The sequence below is a fragment of the Pygoscelis adeliae genome, unplaced genomic scaffold (assembly GCF_000699105.1).
Source record: "Pygoscelis adeliae isolate BGI_AS28 unplaced genomic scaffold, ASM69910v1 Scaffold212, whole genome shotgun sequence".
NCBI classification, from domain to species: domain Eukaryota; kingdom Metazoa; phylum Chordata; class Aves; order Sphenisciformes; family Spheniscidae; genus Pygoscelis; species Pygoscelis adeliae.
Window position 1 is genome coordinate 765,660 of NW_008824235.1, and position 15,940 is coordinate 781,599.

The 15,940-nt window shown below is 36.8% G+C and overlaps 1 protein-coding gene across 3 annotated transcripts in view; it reads right to left on the reverse strand.

Annotated features, from left to right (window-relative positions):
• The window catches only part of GULP1 (GULP, engulfment adaptor PTB domain containing 1), a 157,713-nt gene that overhangs the window by 101,045 nt on the left and 40,728 nt on the right, over positions 1 to 15,940 (reverse strand). For 2 of the 3 annotated variants that reach the window (XM_009334982.1, XM_009334980.1), the window contains exon 1: positions 15,032 to 15,135. The exons of the other annotated variant lie outside the window; for it this stretch is intronic. The gene's annotated coding sequence lies outside the window, so the exon portion shown is untranslated. Of the gene's footprint in view, positions 1 to 15,031; positions 15,136 to 15,940 lie in introns of those variants that run through there. 3 annotated transcript variants of the gene reach the window in all.

Genomic DNA, 15,940 nt, shown 5'->3' on the forward strand with positions numbered 1-15,940 from the left:
CGTATTATCTTTGCTCCTGTACAGACTTCACAGTATACAGTAGATGTTTTCTTTGCTGCAGTGCTCTCTCCAGGAGCTCAACAGGCTTGCTCCAATTTATTATAAACACAAAATGAAAGAATTAATCACCCTTTCTGCAAGAGCTCTGAACTATGACACTACAAATGGTTTCGTAACTCTTTGAAGTCATAGTTTGGGGTTTTTTTTGTAAAAGCTTCTGGGGTTTTTTTTTTGTGGGTTTGTTGAGTTTTTTTTTAGTGTAAAAGATCAATACAAAATTAACAGAGATCATCCTCCTATGGAAATGAGAAGTACATACTAAAAAGCTATAATCATTTCAAAAGTGTGTGCGTGGAGATTATATCATTTTAAACTTATTTATCTGCAGGACTTCAAGTCCGTACTTTTATACCTTAATTTGGGGACCCTTGTTCCACAACTCTCCCTCAAAGGAGAACCAGAACCCTGTTTAAATTCTAGGTGTACAGACTGCTATACAGAGTGTATATATACTTGCTTTCTTATCTTTTACAGTCCAATTCCTATGATCACTTCCCTCCCAGTGCTAAAGGTCACATGTTGGAAAAAAAACCACTGCCGTACAAACTTCTAACAACTGATTTTCACATAACCAATTTATTAACGTATTACATACTTCTGAAACAATGACATACAAAAGTGTTATTTAACAAAAGTTAAAAGTGTCATTCACTTCACAAAGACTTTTAAAATCCGTGATACTGAACACAATCCCTTACTGTTAAAGTCAATAGATTTCTCATCAATGTTAATGCATTCAGAATCTTTGCTTTAATTGGTTAGTCTCAAGGACAGCATTAAGCTGTATTTATATGATAAGACAGGCTTTATTAAGTGATTTCAACAGTTTTCAAAATTGAGAAAAGTTGGCAATATCCATTTTGTCACTCCTACTAAATGAATCTCTGAGTATCTTGAAAACTAGATTATATTGTTTTTTAGGCTTTATCATATTACATTCCTTTAGCTTATCTTCTTTAGCCCTTCTGAATACATTCTGAAGAATCCCAACGTTTTGACAAGGATGTGATCTTTAGTTAAAAGCACAGATATTAAACTGACACAAAAGCATGGGAACCAAAATCATATTTATGACAAATTAATCTCCTAATCTCTGTCCTGTAGATCAGATATGTGTGTTCAAGTAGTTCATTATAATGTGTATTAAGGAGAAACATTCGGGTTTTGCACATTATTATGGTTATTATGAATCTTATTTTGAGATTTTGGTAAGTGATCCATCCTGGAGTAATTTAGTAGAAATTACTGAGATATAGACTACTACGTAATAGAATTTCCAAGCTAGCAAGACTTGAATTTCTTCAATTTTCCTGGATAGGAGTGTTCTGTATCTTTTAACACAGTTGGGACTAAGGAGAACGTGTAAGTTTTTAAAAGCATGATAGCTCAGCAAGTTTAGACTCAAACATTTATCACATCACACACAGAATAGTACTGGCTACTTGGCAAGACATGATTCCAGTCCCTGCTCCAACCTTCCATGTAGTTGAAACATGCTGCAAGTCTTAACATCATGTTTACAGTTTGTTCAAGCTTTGCACAGAAAAACCCTCAGTGAGGCTTCTCCAATATTTAAGAATGAAAGAGTGGCTTCTTCCTTTACAAGCATATGATACTTTGACAATGATCCTTAAACCACTACACATAGCAACGCACTCCCCAGGTAGACACCAATCTGTGCTGAACCTCCAGAACCAGAGGAGAGAAATAAATACAGATCAACCTCCTAAGTACACGGAGGAAATTCAGACAACTGCTTACAGCAGATTCAGTGACTGATCCCATAACTGAACTACTGGATGTAAAAGGAGAGGGATGTGAAAAGTAGGTACCAACACCTGCCATGTTTTCAAAGAAAGTAATTTTTAGGCTTTTCTCTTTAATATTGGGTGGAAAAAAAAAGAAAAAGAAAAAAAGAAAAAAAAAACAAAAGAAAAACCCCCAACCCCCAAACTTCAGAAGAACAGTGTTTAAAAACTAGAAATGGACCCTTGCCAGAAAGCTTCCTATTGAATGGCTTAAATGCCATTTATTTTCCCTTTCTTTCTGTACAGATCTGAGCTACCAACTCTGGTCTATGGCTTTGGGTACAGCAACTAGATTCATAAACACTGAAGCAAAACCATGACAGTTTCACAGCACCTCAGTCCTTTCAGAAATTTAAGCTTCGCTACCAAGGTTTCAAGAACTCAGCGCATGGGTTCACAGTGTATGAAATATGACCCCACTTAAACCAGATTTTCAAATGTATGTGTGTAGGTGAAGACTGCAAGTTAATTGCACTTGAACTATATTCACACATCTTTAACATCTGTCCCTACCAGTCAGCAGCAAGCATCTGAACATCCAGTGCTGACTGCCTTGGAAAGCACAGCTCACAGGGGCTAATGACCTCCTGTATGAAGAGCAAAACTCCACCAGTGTGTATATACTCTTCCATGAGATCCTTGTAACACACAGCCATAGAGAATCCTCTCCTAGATGTTATGACCAGACACTCTATTTCAAGAGAAGAAACGGCAGCAAAAATCACAGAACATAAAACAACTCTCTACTGCGTTCATGCACTTGAGAAAATGCTGCTTTCAAACACCAAACCTAGGAGTCAGCTGGTGAAACAAAATCAGAACCATCAACATAGAACTGCACCCTATATCCAACTGTATGCTACTCTCTCCTCCTCCTTCCCTCAACAACATACATTGATGTTGCCAATTTTATGAATCGGGCATAACTATTCAGATTACTGAGGTTACTTCCAGGACAATCATATACAAATAATACTGGTAGTCGCTAATGAAAATTAAATTACTCGATGTTTTGGATTCATATACAAACACAGCTTCATGAACACTTCTTGAATACTGCTTTTCCAAAACACTAATGTTGCTATATAATCAAAGAATCAACCATATGAGAGCTGAGCATCTCTACTGGTATTTGTGTATTTCACAGAAGTTCATTTCAAAAGAAATAGCTAGGAGTACTGAAAAAGAACAAGCTTGTGTGAAATTACAATCTTAAACAGTCTTGCTTCTACTGCAGTTTTAAGTTTGTGTAAAAAAAAAATTGGGCACAAAAGTAATAATTGAGAAATGCAGCAACATATGAGAATTTCTGTAATAGGGAATAGTCATTATGGCCCAGTGCTATAAAAATCCTGCTCAAACACACCACATCTTTAGCTACAGTTTTCTGTGATTTTCCAAAACCCATTCTGTTTTAATGGAAAATTTACACAAGAAGACTCAAGCAAAGCTTATTCTCTGGAAATTGCTTGAATATATATGCACATGCATAGATGTGTACTCTCAACTGGCTCACTGATGGCATGCGGACAAAAAGGACTGTTACTGAATTCTTACAAACATCTTTGACTCTACCTTTAAAACAAAAAAATTTAAGTAGCTGTTGCAGAACAGCAGCATCTAGGTCACTTGAGAAAAACTGTACTTCTCAAAGAAAGGAATCAGTATTTCAACAATACTGATATATAAAGAAAAAATATGAAGAAAAAACAGTTCTGTTATGGTGGGGGCGGACAGAGATGAAAATCAAAATTACTAATTAGCAGTTACCTTGAAGACTGAAAACATAACGGATTATTTCAGATAGGAGAGGAAAAATTACATGTGAAATTACTTACATAAGCTGGAAAGGAACTGAAGAGGAAGTATTGTTGGGAGTAATGGAGACATTAAGTACTATAGCATATTTGTGGACAGAAGTTCCCGATCACTCTGCCAAACCTCTATGCTCCTTTTTCTTCACTTTGTTTATGACTCTGAGCATGCAAGCTCTATATTGTTTCTTGAACTACCTATATTTAAATCTTTTTGGAATTCCACTGCACAAATGATTGTGCAAAATTAATCTCGCCTTTCTATTTCATCCAAGAACGTGTGTCTGCTAACTGGTTTTTCAAAAGTATTCTTTGCTGGTCACAACTCAGTGATATTTTTCAATGAAGGTTTAGCTTTGTGTGTATAACCTTCCAGAAATTATCCTTTGTTATAACTGGACTCTGACTTCTTAAAGAAAGCACAAGAACTATTAATACCACCAATGTTTTAAAACTCCATTAAAAGCAGAAGCAACAAGATGACAGCATAACTACTATAGGAGCCAAATTAAATATTATTCTCACTTTGTAGCTCCTTCAAAAGGAGAATATTGCTGAAACTGCCAGTATAAGGATTATTTTCAAGCAGTAAAACCTCAACCTGCTGCCACTGAAACCTGAGTGGCTTTAATACCCAAACTAGGGTCTACACCACTTAGTAAGTATTAACTTTTCAAATGTCATTGGAATCAAGCCAACAGGAAACAAAAATATATTTTGCAGTCTTGATTTACAATACATATACATAACCAAACATCAGGACTTAATAAGTAGCCATAAGAAAAATGTTATTTGAAAGCAACCCTAAACTAAAACAAATGAACCAACCCCTGAATTTCCTTCAAATTCTCTGGAAAGTTTCATAAGCTACCCCCATGCCCCCTTCCCCAGGGGAAAAAAAATAAATGTCAGAACTAATAAGCCAAATGATTATTTCTTTTTTTATGCCAAAGTAATGCTGGAGCTAAAATTGGTATAACAAAGGAAGGTAGTTGCTTATTAATACTGGGGAAGCTGCTTCCTCTCCCATAATGCTACTTAGCATTTATGAAATCTTTCAACAAAGGATGTAGAAGCACCTACTGACATTAGGTAAAGTTTACAAGTACTCCTATAAGATTATTATCATTCCATCTTGTAGATGCAGAAATTAAGACAGAGAGACAATACATGGCCTCCCAATGTCACTGAAAGAATCTGACAGCTGCAGTAAAACCCAGGACTTCTGAGTTTCACTGTTTAAGGATTTCTCTAAACTGAAAATATTTTCTAGCAGTTACTCAGCACATTAAAATGAAGATATTTTCCTGACAAATTTTCACAGCAAGCTTAGATAGTTCCTCTTTAATTTACAGGGAGCATAACATTACTACAGAACCAGAATGAAACTTTTCAAACAGAAGAACTACTATTTCATTAACTGATAGCTAAGTGGAGGTTTCAAAGCAGAAAGGGAAAAGAAAAGTGGAACTACAAACAGGACAGGGTGCCAACTTCCACCAATTTTATGGCCCCATTCCTCATGTTATGACCAATAACGTAACTAGGATCAACAAAAGGGGACGGACGACACCCCTACCTGTTCCCCCCCACCCCCACAAGGTGAGGATTACTGTGCCCATGGTAATACTGTGAGTCACTGAATTTGTACATGTTCGTGGCACTCTAGTGAAGCTCTACAGTAAGCTCACTCTCCCCACTATGCTTTTGGGATCCTTCACAGCAGTAGGTAGTCTTTCAAATGGTTCTAGCTGGCCATCCAAGCTTAATGAATCCTCTTGATATTGTTGGCATCTCACGTGTCTTGCTGTTGCTCTGATGAATATAGGATAGTTCACTTAAGCAAGTTCTTTGCCAAATGATACTCTTACGTTTCATTTAAGTAATTTATATCCAAGGAGTTTCTCTTCCAACTGCCTGGAATAAAAGGAGGAGCAATTCACCACCACACCTTCAATTCTGCTCAACTATCCGATTTAGGAAATAATCATCCATTTACCATACTATTTTCTTCAGCTATTTGGTGCTATTTGCATTCAGTATAGTGAATTGAGGTTATTTGTCTTTTTATTGCTATTTCATGACACTAAGGGGAGATCTTGTCTTCAGATACTTTGCCACTTTATTATTTAAAATGTTTGCAGTCTTAAGATCTTGCAGGACTGGTCTAAATGCTCGGTACAAATACAGGTCTCCACTGTTACATAGCTTCCAGTCAAAAGAATGGTATTTGCTTTTCACAGTTTTCTTTTCCCTTTTTTTGGTTAGAGCAAAAGGGAACATATGTACACAAAACCAGTAAAACTTTCCTATGCATCTTCCCTAGGGTGCTCTGTATGAGATTAGCATTTTTGCCATGAATTCACATCCACATATCACCTTCAACTCTACCCCACAACTCGCATTAAAGAGAGTTAATTTTTTTTTTTTTTTTTTTTTTTTTTACACATCTGCATTCTGGCACTGTGTCCATAGTCTCCAGCACTGAATAGATTTGTTCACATGAAACCAAATCTTTGCTTTGCTCAGGGTGATGAACAACCTCACTTGTGACATTTACATCTATTGATTTGCCTGTTCTGTGACTACTCCATTACAATACGTTGATCAAAATTATATAAATTGATAGTTCACTGCATTAGAAGATCAGCACTTTTCATCCCAAAGTCAAAATGATTTATTTATTTTTTTACCCATCAAAGAACCACCCTTTGATACTTCTTTTTACTTATCTGTATTGTACCAGTTTCAAACTGGTACTTTTTCTAGACTCAAAAAGTGAGTAACCAGATTGTATAGAACTTCATCAGAGATAAATGGAAAGTTGCTAGCAGACATTGCTATCTTCCCCCTGTCAAAAAAGTTAATTTCAAGAACTAGCTTTACCCAATAGACTTCTAGCCATCAGAGAACTGTGCATCATCTTCTTCAGCAAGAGTTAATAAGCTGCATTTCTGCTGTTGAAAAGATACCTACCCAGTAGCATCAAAATTTGAGCACAAAATATCACTGTAAAGGCCAAGAACATAGCTCAAATGCTCTGCGATATCCACCACTAAACTCTATGCTAGATTTTAGTGCAGTCCAAGCTGCGTAACAATACAATTTTGTGACAATTCCAAGTACAAAGTCAGCTTTATCATGCTATCAGTCTGAGGTATTTTTAGGGAGCAGTGAGATCCACAACTCCCCAAACCAAAGAAATAAAGAAACATAAACTTGCCTTTAAATTTGCCTTTTTTTAAGTCATGCAATTGAGTTGAAACACTAACAAATCACCACTTTCACTCAAGGTTAAAATACTGTGTTTTATCTTGTACTTGTCATGAAGCCGTATCTGCACAATTAACACGGCTTATCTGATTAACAGAAATTCACTGAACTGCAGTAAATCATTTGTCTAAGCTCAATGGCAACTGACTTACTAGGAAATCACCTGGTTTGGCTATCTCTTCTTCTTAAATATCCATATAGCTGACATTATCATAGTATTTGACACCTTTAATCACACAATAAGGGCTTGCCAACTTCATAGGTCAGAGTTAACATTTTATAGATGGGACAGCAAAGATAGAGACTGATATTCGGGAGAACACATTTCTCCCACCATCTAGCAGTAAAGGATAGAACACACTGGAGAGACCATATTTGAAAGCATATATTAAAAAATGCATAGAATCAGGTGCTGGGAACCAAATACCTGGAAACATGCTCTGTGTTTTGAGAGAACACCCACAAAGTAAAACAATCAGAGGTGTAGAACGTTCAGATGCAAGTTTTAATTTTGAACAACACAGCGGAGGGGAGGAACAAACTAAGAGTCTTAAGACTGGCAGTTTTAGATGAACACTGTTGTTCAGGAATCTGTTGAAACACTGTGTGAATGACAATTCATAAAAATATACAGTGCCTTAGTAACAAAAAATTGCAAAGCACTGAGCCGTGTCATTTATTCAAAGGTAACAGAATACTCTTCATAGATCATCGTAATATAGCACCCACCCCTTAGGGCTGCCACCTCAGCCCTGAGCCGCTGACAGGACTTCTGCCCAAGGCAGAGGGGCAGTCAGGCATATATGCTTTTTAAGAGTCTTACATATTGATGCCCCAGTATGGCAGAGTAAACACATGATAATGGACATGCCTGAGAGTTACTCTCGGGGCAGTAAGTCTGCAGAAAGGATTAAATTAATCCAGGAAAATAAAACGTTCTTGAAGAGGAAGGGATGAAGGCAGCATGTAGAAGAGGACATGTGACAGAACCACATAACCACCACACAACTATGAACCCCAGATCAGCAGAAGTTAAAAAATGAATTTGAAGTATGGTAAGTTAATCTTCATGTTTCTGATTTTTTTAAGTTTCTTTAAAAATGCTTTTATTTTAGGTGCTACAAACGTCATAGAAGGATTTTAATAATTTTTCAAAAAAATGCCCTACAGTTAAAAACAGTAATATGGTGGGCCTTTATTTTCTGTTATTCTGCATCATTGAAACACGACCTATTTGGCTATCCAGGTCTGATTTTCTTTAATTTGATTTTTTTTTTTTTTAAATAGACGAAAATTTAAGTGTTCCTGTCTGTTAAAATAGATTTTGGTTTAAATCTAGCAAGATTCAGTTACACTTATTCAGAAATCTCCTTTGTTTGGATTTTTCGTCTCCATCTCGAATTCCACAGTCACTTAAAAATGCAAAAAAGAGGTGTTTTAAATAGTATACATGGCTAGTGAGCCAATTAGGTAAGTTTTTATTAATGGCTAAATCATGTATCAAGTTTGTGAGGTGTCAGAGTAGACACTGACATAAAACCCCTCAAAATGTCATGAACGACGCTATCATTTACAGCTTAGACAATATTTAGGTGAAGCAACACATCTTTGCTCACATTGTTTTTCAAACATTTCTAAGCCTAGTTGGTCTTTGTCCTTCCATTCCAGGAGCAAGTGAAAGTGTCCCAATTACCAAAAAAGTTAATGAAATCAGGAAATAAGGTTACAGAACTGTGGAAACATCACTTCTAATATACCTAGGACCTTGAATACACTTTGGGTAGCTCCAGTCTTCCCACTCCTGTGGTGCAACACAGCTAAAAGTGAGGATGAAAAGGAAGCGGCAACTTATTACAAAAAGGAAGTAATCCAAAAGGGGGGTGGGTGGAAAGGCACTTTACTGCTTTTACATTTATGTTATTATTAACCTTTTTTGATTTAGTTATGGTAATTCTGTCTGTAAAAGGCCAGAATCAAACAGCCTCATAACTTAGATCAACACGCTAAACAAATCTGTAAATTTTCCAGTTCTGGAACTAAATTACAGGCAGTTATTTATAAATATAAAAGCAAATATACAAACAATAAGAAAATAAATACAACATGAATTACAATACAGTACCTTGATTCTTAACATGGAAATTACATGTCTTCATGCTAAATCCATAACCATTGAGATGTGAAATGTAATTCTTTCCCTGTCTCAACAGCAGTCAAAAAAATATTGCAGTTGATCTTTTCACTCCAGGAGGACGTAAAAAATACAAACCCCTTCATACTTGTTAGGAATGTTAACTTTAGGGAGAGAGATCTTAAAAAGTAAAGTAATTTATAAATGAAAATAAGAAGTGGCAACAGATTGCATTTGGAAGTTTAGAAAAAAGTCTTTTTCAATTTCACGTATCATGTAACAGGTGTCACGTAAAAAAAAAAAGAAATTACCTAATGAATAAGTATCTGCTGCGCAAAGCCACTTAGCTGCTTACCACAGATCGATTGACTGGTTTTTAATTTAACGCTTTACCATGACTCAAAAGTATGGAAAGAACAGACTTGCATTTAAAAACAGGATTGAGGGTTAGATAGAGGAGGGCTGTGTAACTTCTCTGTCTACATCGCTACTACAAAGAGTAAAACATACTATAGAGTTGTCTCACAAAACCATTTGAGTTGACCTCTGATATTTTGATTCATCTGTTTACTCATAGTGAAAAAGTACACCTCTATCAATGCAGAATGTGACAGCCATTATGTATTCCTAATAAGGCCAGATGTCCTTTTTTTTTTAGGTAAATAAAGAAAGGAAGCAAGTAGTTTTGAGGAGGAATTTCAATACCAGAACATCATTAACTCAAGGAAGCATTTAGATGGCAAACGGGCAAACTACAGACACGGGCATTTCTTCCAAATACAGTTCAAGCAATATTTGTGGGTTGGGGGGGCAACTGGGAAGAATCACAAATGCAAGAACAGAATCCATTAAGTTTTTGTTTGCTTGCTTTTTTAAACACAGATTACATGTATTCAGGCTGTTGACAGCCTTTTTGGAAACCACTTAAGACCCACCTATCTCCACCTGTCATGTTGGAGAGTGATCGGCTGGGACACCATTTCATTCCTTGTGTCACGCATAAAGTCAACCAGGCTATTCCGTTAGATTACAGCAAATTGTAAAGACCGGAGCACTGATGCAGCACGGCATCCAAGAACTTCATCAACTGCATCAAGTAGGTTCCCTGGCCACTGACGCTTCTGAATGACAGAGCAGATCTTGGTACTGATGAACCCCTTTCTTCATATAGGTGAGTCCTCAGTTCTTACGGTTATTTAAATTAACAGGGATAAAGCTGCTAGAATTACACATCTCAAACATACCTTAAACTAAAGGGTAACTGGAGTTTGACCTTACACATTATGCCAAAAGGCACCACAATACACCCATTTATTTTGATAATACTGCAAAAAGTTTGAGATAAAAATGTTTTAAAATGATATAACTGCTTGACTTTCAGAGATGCGAAAGCCTAATGCTGAACTAAAAATAAAAATAATGCAACCTAGAAACAGATTTAAAAAAGGATAATTGCCTATAAAGAAGAATTTAATTAGAAATGTGGCAGAATCTTCACCACCTGCAAACTTCCAAAGGTTTAATGGCCCTCTAAAAAGGAGTGATTCTCTCCCAAATGGCAGGATGCCTGTAATATAGGTGATTGTGAGAAGCTCAAGATACTATCTTGAAAGAGACGTGGAAGAAATTTTATATTTTGAATCATTCGGCTGCAGCCTTGGTTGGCTACTTGCCAGTACCACAGGCAATAAAGGGAACCAAGAAAAAGCAGTGATAAAACTAGTCTAGCTGTTTGGAAGGGGAAGCAGAAATCCAGCGGCAGACAGACGGGAGGTATGGTGGGAGCTTGGCAGAAATAACGAAGGAGAGAAACGGAGCTTTAAATAAGCAGATCACGGTCAACAATACCGAGCACACAGGTTTTTACTGGTACACTGAAACTTATGTCCCCTAAAAACAGCATCCACTTTTGAATCAAGAAAATCAACACCACAACGAAAAAAAAAAAAATCCCAATCAGGCAAACACCTTGCAATTAAGACTAGATTTCACTGCTTTTCTTATAGACTTAAAGATCTATAGGAAGAATTTTCAAAATCCAGATTCTGTAAATAACAACTCTGCCCTCCTATTTGAACACCATCTTAGTATATTTTACTCACACTCAGAACACCATACAAACACAAAAATGGTTTTAACTGTTTTAAGGGAAAAAATCTTTTTAATGTATTATTTTAGTTATACATTGTTATTATTACTTACTAAAACATACAGATGCAAACCATGACCCATCAATTTAATTATCACCCTATGAGATAATCTTTGGTACAGTTTTAACTTAATCACATTAAAGTACAGCTACTTAAAAAACAATCTAGACAGTAGCTTCTGATTCTTTCGGAAACTTTACTAACGCACTTTAACTACTCACCATCTAGCTGGCTGAAAACCACTTCACAGAAACATAGCCATTCAAACACATTTAGCTCTGATGTTACCCTATCGTTAGTCCCGCAAATAGTTTTACATTTGATTTAACACACTCTTGGAGCAGCTGTGCTCCTCACCACCTTCTGTCCCCAAACACTTACTCCCACTTATGCTGCCCTTCTCCTGCACTAGCACAAGCACTCCTGCATAGCCAACTCTGTCAGGGAACTGGGCAGGGGGGAAAACAACAAAAACCAAACCTGTGTTGAATTTTTCTCCTACCATGTGCCAACAAAAAGTAAGGGCTGACAATAAGCACTAGAAAGTGGAAGAAGAGCAGGACCGTCTCTGCCAACTTCCACACTGTGGCTTGTACTGTGGTGCTGGACTGGAAACCACAGCATTAGCGTACATAGGAAATGCTTCAGTAAATAACAATCTTTTCTTGGGTGAAGTGACAGTCACACTTCAGTCCACAGAGGGGCTGTACCAAAAACAGTCAGGAAAGACATGATTCCAATCCATTTGTCCTCAATCTGCCATCTCTATACAGCATTCTGAGACATCAGCTCAGCTCGACAAAACCATTTAGATGCTAACATGGAGACAAATTCTCTGTATCTTATAAAAATTGTTTCAAGTAACTAAATGTAGCTCAGTATTAAACTTACAAGGAATGTAAAACATGAGTAAATGCAAAAGTCAGAGTTCATTAGCTTGCTCTAACCGCATGAAGACATTTTTATTATGCTCATTTATTTGAATAGGTCATTAAAATATAAATCCAAATACAGAGTCTGAGCAAACAAATATTATGGCAACTTTGATGAAACAAAGCTTTTCCAATGAAATGTTAAATGGCAATTCTGCATTAAATGCAACTGCTTTCTTAATCTTCCTTGAGATTTTAACTTCACACACCTATTGGAAAAAAGAACACAAGGGGCATTTACATGTCCCACTGGCCCCTCATGCAGGTCTCTGAAGAGTACTTAACATAAACACTAGTTTATGGTATTACACTCTTGGACTTCCAAGTATCTCAAATTCCACTTCAGGGTATTAGGCCAACTGCTGTTTAAATTATGTGTAAATTAGCTGAATCATGACTCTCCACTGGAAAAATCTGCCTTATAGATCATGTCTTTCGGGAGTCGAATGCTGTAACAACAACTTACCACTGAGCTAATCAAGAATCAGAAAATGAAGTTAATTTTAACTAAAGCAGAGGCACTGAAAAAAAAAATAAAATCAATAATGTTATCCAGCTGAACCAGGTCATGCATGCTAGAACCTCCTACCATTTCCTACTGCAGTACATTACTGCTGCAGTAAAAATAAATTTTAACCCTCTGCAAAATAATATAGGGAAGTTGAAACATTTCTTTTAACTTCACTACAGTGAAACTAGAACACGTTCACCATTTTGGAGTTTTTAGATCCCGTTACTGGTCAACATATGATTTTGATAATGCCAATGATTAATCCTGGCCCTAAAGATTTCTGTGTGCAAGTCTACGCATTTTCCATGTAATTTCTGCTGTAACTTTGCAAGGCTACATTCTTCATTTATTCAGTAAGTGATGGACACTGAAACTACATACACCTTTAAAAGCCCAAGGAGTCAATGTTCTTAAAATAAAGGACTTCGCACATAAAACCAGCTTTGTCTTTAAATTCCAGAATTCCAAATACTACACAGGCCTCCTTGCAAATCAGCAAAAGAATTTGTATCTAATCATCTTAAATAAATCTGTTTCAAGTAAGTCTACATCTACAAAATGATTCCGTGTTTTGGACTGGTAATGAGTCCTATCAACAACATTTTTCGCCAGTGGGTCTGGCTTTGCCCCATCCTGTGGAAGGAGAGACCCACTAGATAGTCTTTTTCAAGTGCACAGATACAAGGAGAATCCAGTACATACACGGGAGAGATTTTGAGTTGCTGTTGTCAGAAAGAGTCTGTCTCCTCCCATTTGTTCCCAGGCTACAAGATCCTTTTGCAACTGGCAGGCTTTGATTTAAAAATTATTATTTCTCTTCAGACACACACTTTTTTTTTTTTCCTAAGCTCCCATCTGTCCCATGAGAAAGATCTTTCAACAAGGAACTCTTGCCTAAGTAGTGAAAGAGTCTAAGGAAGAAAGCTAAGGAATTGTATACCCGTTGTTTTATTTTAGAAAGAAAGTCGAGAACAACAGCTTTTCATCCCAACCATCCAGGAAATGAGAACCATACGACCTGTCTGAGACAGAATTGGGAAGTAACAGCATGAAGTCATAAACACACACACACACACACACACACACCGACTTCCTGGAAACCAGCAGTAACGGAAGTCATCCTTCGTCATCCTGCAAGACAATGCCATACCAATAATTCCAAATCCAAGGAACTTTTACTTGAAACACAGTATTTGCATACCACCTATGTTGAGGACATCAAGATAGAGAAGGGAGGTCAGAAGGGAACTGCAGACTAGAGATCTGTTTTTGAGAAGTAATGAAATCATGTGAATAATTTGAAGAGGCTATATCATCATCACAATAGCCACCTTGGTGCCAGATTAAGGATAACCTTTGGGAAAGCCGGCTGCATCAACAGACTGACTCAGCCTAATCTGACTTTAGCTCTACACTTTCTCAGAGGTATTTCAATGGATTTTTGCATTTACAGTCAAATGAAGCGATACGCACTTGCTCTAAAGCACATTGCTGCAACTGAAATAAGCAAGCCAAGACAAAGTTTTTGTCAACCCTTAGATTGCTAAACAAATACTTTTGCTTATAGACATCAAAAGGACAAAAAATTGCTACATAGTTTTAGCTTACCTTCCTTTCACTGAACTAAATGAAACATTCAGTTTTCCAGAGGCTCCTAGCTCCCTACCCACACGTAGGAAACATTCAGCTTTATTTAATGTTTTTGAGAAGTATATCACAACCAATTCCATAAATAAACTTTTACCCATAGCATTGTAAGTCCCCAAATTTTGCCTTTTTTTCCAATAAATCAATGGAAACTTCACAGCTGCTGCCTGTCCTTTATCCAGACAAGCCTTTCTCTCTACACTAAAGAGAAGAGAAGCAAGGAGACTGCAGCTTCAGTGGACTGTAGCAGTGTTTTCAATCTAAGCACTGAGTTATCAGGTGTGGAGAAGGGAGGGACATAAAAAAGGCAAAAAAAAGAGAGAAAAAGCTGATTTGTAATAGTCATGCCAACAAGTATTATTCTCTCACTCAACAACAGGGTTACTGAAACAGTTACTTAGACTGTGAGAGCTTTGGATCAACAACTTGGTCCTGCCATACACTCAGCAGTTGACTTCATGTCAAGGCTACTGTTTAATAGGGGAAATGGACAGGAGCACCTCTCTAACCCCCAAAGTCTATGAACTTAGCCTTTTGGCTTTGTTACAAGCACTTTAAATGGAGAAGAAACAACAAAAAAAAAATCTAACTTGAATCATTCATTCCAGTCTTAAAAAAAACCCCTCTACTCAGCCAAGAAAAATTCAAATATCTGCATAATCCTTTTCGGTAAAGCAGTTCATAGCAACAATTAAAACAGCTTACCCTTCTGCATTCAAATTTCTTGCCAAGGTACAGAGCAGACACTAATTCTCATGTGGAACAGATCACTCATTTGTCAACATTTTTGAACCTTTGTTACTGCTGCTTTATAGTTTCTCATGTACTAGAATAAAAAGAAACAATGACAGATATTAGTTGTGAACCAGTGTATTATCAAAGCATAGAAATTATTTTCTCATTTTAAGAAATTTGGTGCAAACGGCTTAATGGAAATATATTTCACACAATCTTTTTAATAGAATTCTGCTGGAAAGGTCTAAATCAGACTAAAATGCTGGGAGCAATAGAACTGTATTTTCAAATAGAAATTCTGATTCAAATATTTTCCCCCTAATTTCCTTATCCACAACTGCCCTTCACCGACAAAATAACCATTTAACAGACAGAACAGTAGCTTGACCATTTATTAATTTAATTCCTCTACATACGAGATGCGCAACACGTTCAGCATTAGACCAAAATCCTGTTCCTTCAAGGAAAAGTTGATTGGTAGTCTCATTAAAAAAAAAAGAAAAAAGAGAATACGGCACTCCCACAGATGCTAGGAAATGTGCCTGTAGAAATGATACCACATCTTGTTTCAACGTAAGGAAGGTCAATCCACTCTCCTGCAGAACCAGGAGCCAAAGTAGTCTGCTCTTGCCCTGCTTCTGGTTTTACCAGAGAACAGCATGTGACTTGGTCCCTCCTAAGTAACCACCCTGGCCTTCCCTCCTTGATTTTATCCATTTTAAGATATTTACAGAGGATTTTAAAATATTCTTACCTTCTCTACTGAACGTTTGGATAAGCCATACCAATTTAAATCTTGATATTTTTGATGATGAACTCTGAGATGTTTAGTTATACTATTCCTTTCAATCCCCTTGGATCTGTTAACTTTCACGTATC